Source organism: Terrapene carolina, unplaced genomic scaffold (assembly GCF_002925995.2).
Source record: "Terrapene carolina triunguis isolate 2854851 unplaced genomic scaffold, T_m_triunguis-2.0 Scaffold706, whole genome shotgun sequence".
Lineage (NCBI taxonomy): Eukaryota > Metazoa > Chordata > Testudines > Emydidae > Terrapene > Terrapene triunguis.
This window is the reverse complement of record NW_020665057.1, coordinates 1,828,741-1,834,877: the sequence shown is the minus strand read 5'-3', so window position 1 is coordinate 1,834,877 and position 6,137 is coordinate 1,828,741.

The following is a 6,137-nucleotide window of genomic DNA, read 5'->3' as shown; positions in this document are numbered from 1 at the left end:
AAATTGTATCTTCCCTCCCCACCTCCCAAGTTGGAAGCAAGCCTCCAACAACCAGTCCTTTCTAATCAAGGTCAAAATCTGCTCCTTCCATTGGACCTGCCACCAGCCTTAAGCCCTCAATCAGGTGTGTGGTATTGCCTGCTGCAGTGAAAAAGCGCCTGATGATCTGTTCTCAGCGCCCCTTTTTCCAGCGGAACCTTGGAATGGCAGACAAGCTCGCTCTCTGGGGAGCTGCTTCCCCTACTCCAATCAGAGGTATGGAGTCATTAAAACATCTTTCAGGAAGAGAGCATCCTATATTATTGGGGGGAGGGATAGCTCAGTGGTTTGAGCATTGGCCTGCTAAACACAGGGTTGTGAGTTTAATCCTTGAGGGGGGCACTTAGGGATCTGGGTCAAAATCAGTACTTGGTCCTGCTAGTGAAGGCAGAGGGGGCTGGACTAGATGACCTTTCAAGGTCCCTTCCATTTCTAGGAGATAGGATATCTCCATTAATTTAAAAAAAATATATATTTTTTGATTGAGGAGGGAGCACTGCATTTGAACTCCATACTGGTGTTCAGCTGCCTGCTTTTACTAACAATACTGAATTGTTTTTATAGTACTGTATACGCTTGATGTACCCAGAGACTTTGGGCTCCCCTTAATATTGGCAGGGGGTTAATCAATTTTATGTCCAGTGCTTACATTGTTAACACTAAGTTTAAAAAGGAAAAAAAACATATTTTCTTTAAAAAAAAAAAAAAAAAGATATTGTGCAATTCTGAAATGGCATTGTGTGTGTACGTGTGTGTGTGTGTGTGTACGTGTGTGTGTGTATCATACATACATACAAACACAACAAAAAACTTCAGTAAAATCCTGTTAAGATTGATAGAGTACTCATAATATATATACAATCATAAAAAAGCCAGAAAAAGTAGTAAAGTTTTCATTTAAACTATGTAGTCTACAGTCTCAATTCACCTTCTCCATATTACCTCATAACAATTTCCTCTTCTCTTCTGCACAAAATGTGTGACCTTTAACTCTGATCACATTTGAAATTATTAGAAATTGATGTTTTCTAACTGTTTGGAAAGATGAATTGGTGCTGTGCTTTTTAGTAGATGGGTAGCGTCTATGCTGTGGATTTGTAGTTGATGTCTACGTTTGTGTTTGTTATTGGAGGGACTGGACTGTTTTTTAAATAGCAGTAGTTTTAATAATTGTTTATCACATTTAGAAGTTGTTTGTAGGTATTATTTAGTGATGAAATGAGGTGGTTTTTCCAGTAGTTCACATCTGTGCTCAAGAGTTACGGATTTATGTCTTACATGGAAGTGGAGAGAGAAAAATCAACTTAATATTTTACTTTAAAAGATATGTAGGAAATAGAATTGTTCTTAGAACAATGGTTTCTGTGCCAAATTTGGAGAGTTAATTTAATTAAGAAATAGTCCTTTAGCTTTAAGTGCAAATCTTAACACAACTATGGAATCACTACTGAAGTTTCTAATATGCACACATCACCTATGTGGAGATGTCTATGTGATAAACTGCAGAGCCATCTGATAAATTGCATTTATCTCCTGCACCTTTGACATACCTCACTGCACTTTCATAATTTATCTATCTCTAGGGGGACCCACTTCCAACCTTCTGAATATCTGAGTAGCTACATTCAGCCCCAATATTGTCTATTTAAAAAAATAAACAAATAAATAAACTGCCAGCTAAATGTTTCCTCTTCCTCCTTTCCCTTCCTCCTCCTCAAAGAAAAAAAGTGAAAGTTTTTTCTAAAACTAAACTGATCCATGATGGCTGTATTAAATCCCAGACCAGTGACAGGTATAAAAATATCTAATGACCTTGCAAAACTAGAGTTTAAAATGTTGGCGGGGGGGGGGGGGGGGAAGGGGAAGATTCCCTGCTTTCCAAAGGGGATATAAATTTTGTTTCTAGCCCTAGTAAGATTTCAGATATTGGAACTCAAAGTCATTTTTTTTTAAATATGGCAAAAGGCTATTTAAGATATTTCTTTAGAGAGTTGGTAAATGTAGGAATTATAATTTAACTTTCCCTCTTCTTTAGGATGTGTCACAATCTAGCATGTTTAGCCATCTAACTGTTGCATCAAGGTGTTGCAGTCAGTCCATTTTCCAGTCTTCTGATTGTGCACTCCACCATGTGTCTGATCATCTGCATTGCTGTCCCGCACTCACCCTGTGAAGAGAGAGCTAAGCCAAATTTCTGAACTATGTCAGCCCCTTGGCCATTCCAGTCAGCAGCCCATTAAGACTAGTCCAGGATCTGCATCTGTGGCTGAAAACAGGTAGATGTTTGTTAGGGCTTCGGTCAGCATGCCTGACTCTCTATCTCAGAGTTGCTGCCACTCTGCAAGGACATAGCTGTTGGCCCTGATATGCTGCTGGTCATCTGAGATTGGCATTGGGCTGTCAGAAGTGGTCATGAGTGTATGAACAGCTGCTGCAAAACCATGTCATGAAGTCAGTCATGGCGAGTTGTGGAGGGACATGACTCTGCCTTCTTGTGGCATCCCCCAGTAGTGTCAAGTGAAATGAAAGGAGATAAAAGGTGGAACATAGGCTCATGTTCTAAGCCTGCACTTTCCCTCTGAGTCCTGTATAGCTGGACTCACGGTAACTAATGCCCCCATTCAGCAAAGCACTTAAGCACATACTTAATTTTAGTATGTGCTTAAGTGCTTTGCTGAATAGAATTGGCCTCAAGCACAGGCCTAAAACTAGGTTTTACCAACAAAGGGATTAATGACATAATCCCAATAATAGTTTTAAAAATCCTTTCAATATTTCTACAATAGTTATTTATAGTATGTCACGTTTACAGAGTACATAATGCTGATATGTGGTATCAAGGTTTTATTGAGGTTGCTGGGGTTATTTGCATAACTCACTCATTGCTCTGCCACTTGTATGCAGGCAAGCTTAGGTCAGTAAAGCCTTTTACAGCATACCATGCCATCTTGTGTTCCCCGCAAATAAAATGAATGTGCAATTAAAATAAAATACAATGGAGTTTTATGATGCAAACTTACTATATGAAAGTGTAAAAGCAATGTATGCAGGTGAAATTATAGAAGCCGAATAAGAAAACGCCTAAACCTGATGTTTGACAGCGTGGTGTGCTCTTGATATTCTGCAGTAGGTTGATATGTGTTCAGGGCTACATTAGGACAGAATACAGGAAAACAGCAATCAGCTATGTGAACTGCTGGCATTTACAGAGCTCTGTAATTGTGGCAGTGATATCAATATAGGGAATTACTTGTCTTTTTTTTCTGTCAGACTGATCGCTTTTGGTGGTGACTGATTTAAGATTACAAAGCATATTTATAACTTTATAACATATTTATAACTTTATAAAAGGTTTTAATATTTTTACCAAAGAAGCACAAGTCATTTTTATAACCTTTTGTATTTTGTTTTTTAAAATATTTAAAGATATGTACTATGCCACTACATTAAGGTTTAGAATTAAAAGCATTTTACTAGTAATAACCAATTTTAATTTTACTATGAGGATTATTTGTTTTGTTTAGTCTATTTGTAAGGCATCTAAGTTCAGTAGAAGAGAACACAAACAATGTTCAAATATGACGACTGTAATAATGGACAGAGCTAACCACCTAATATTCTAGTAGGAAATTGGAAAGGTGGCTTTTCCTATCTTTGCAGTAAGGTGTCAGATTTGATCCTCATCCCGCTCCCATTGACTTCAGGGGTCCAAGATCAGTTCCCTTGTGCATCGTAGACTTAAAGAATGTATAATTCATAATGCTTGTAGTTACTCATGCTAAAATAAGAGCATCCCAGTCTCATGCTTGGGGATGGAAACTGTTTGTCAAAGGGTCAAGAAGGATTTTTCCTCCAACCCACATCTGCCCAGAAACAGCATTTTAACTAGGTACTTTATGGTCTGCATTGCCTGCAGCTGAAGAACCCAGTCCTGGTCTCTGCAATAGGAAGGATTAGGTACAGGAACAGATGGATCTGGTATGGCAACACTAATGGTTCTAATTGATAAAATGTCTTGAAGAAATAGGACAAAGCTGGAGTTGTAGAGATCTAGCTGCAACAAACTAAAAAGCACAAGAGGTGTAATGTGTGGCAGTGCTACTGTTGTCCCCTTCAATACAGGCTTCCTGAGCCTGCTGATGCATTTGATACCATTAGCCTTCATGTTGCACTGGTGCATTTATATTTCAACCTCCAGGTGGTAGTAGGTTGAAACAGAAAGCCCTCTGTTAAACTTGATGCACTAACGTGAAATCATTCCTGGTTCAGGTTTTTCAACAGTGAAGCTTTCACACCAAAACTGTCTAAAGACTATCTTCAAATATTGTCAGCTTTCTTTATTTTAGATTTGTAGTTGTCTGGTTGGCTATACATTTGCAGAACCAAAATGACATGTTTGCAAGTTCAGGAATACATGCAAGCCTGTATACTTTTGATTTGAAGGTCTCTTCTCTAACAAGCTTGATCCAAAACCCACTGAAGCCTTCCCATTGATTTCAATGGGATTTGAACCAGGACAGATGAGGCAGTCTCTTGCATTTCAAAATCCATAAAGATTTATGGATTTGAAATGTCTCCTCAGAGCTTAACTTTATTAGTATCTTGCTGAATTAAAATGGCAATAGAAGCAGCCAGAAAAGGAAGTGGAAAAGAAATGAGATGGACTGCTGCTTTCACATGCACTGCCTGCATATGGTACAGGTGCAATACTCAGAATAAAGCTTTGTGCTGCGCTATTTTTAAAAAGAAAAATCAAGAAAAACAGTCCATACGTGTTCGGGGGCCAGACTTCTAACTGGTTTAGATATTAAAGATACTTCAGCAACCTCAACTGACAGCCAAGAGGCAAAAGTATTTTGTCATGTATTTAAGTTATTTTAATGTGCAGTTGCATTAAGTGCATGTTGTTTGCTACTGCTGTTCTCCTTCAGGTGAGCCTTTCGAGGAAAAACCCAACAGATTTTTGGCAAATAACTAACTTTGTGCTTCTTGTACTCTACCTCAATCTTCATTACAAAGAGTGGACTGATGCATACGGTGTACTTCTCACAAATGAGTAAATCAAATTACTTGGATGCAAAAGTTTTGAGTTACTAGATAAAAGCTGGAAGTGCAAATGGACTTGTATAATGTAACCAGCCTCTTTTGATAGCTTGTGGATTTTAAGGGTGGAAAACACCATTTAAACAATACAGGCCATGAATTTCACCCAGTAATTCTTCCATCAAGCCCAATAACTTAGATGTCTCTCTAAAAGCTATAGTCTAGTTCAAGCCCAATCTTGATTTGATTTAAAGATTTCAGTTCAAATTATTTTATTACTTTTATATAATAATTCTCCACTATTGACTCAATAGTAATTCTTTTAACTAAAGTAGACAGGCAATATACATAGTAATCTTAAGGTTCCTCTACACTAGAAATATCACCATGTTCTAACTGCACAGTACTCTGTGACACAATTTGGCCTTGCCTTTATCAGGACAAGTCCAAACTATGTTATGTAACAGTATTAAAACCTTACAGTGGGTATGTACTCCAGTTCCATTATATGGTTTGGTAGACCAAGTATGTTAAAACCATAGTGTCCCAACATTTTATAAACACTGTCCTATAAAATGCCATATGGTCTACTACAGCCAGGCCCTTTTAGCACCTCACACTAAATCTAGAACTGCAACACCTGTTATAGACAGGGCCTAAGTTTACATTAGAAATTTTTTTCCCCACCATTAGAGAAGCTGTAGTGTAGATAAGCTGCTGTCTGAATGCAGTATTTCTCTGACATGAGGTTGAGGATGGTGTTGGCAGTCATCAGGCTGCCTGCACTTGGGCTTCCAAGTTTACTAGCACTGGTTCAGGTAAATTGGTGTCAATGGTGAAAAAAATCACTAGTATGAAGGGGGCCTTAATGTCTAACTCTACAGAATGCAGATTGTGGCACTGTCATCTGTTAAGTTTTTCTTTAGGCTTTGAACAACTGACCTGTAGTGCATTTCATTGAAGGATCAAAGCTTTTGATAAGCATTGTGGGCTAGGTAAGAATTATTTATTGAAGACTGATAGATGAAACGGTGACACAGGGAGGTTGTGACTTA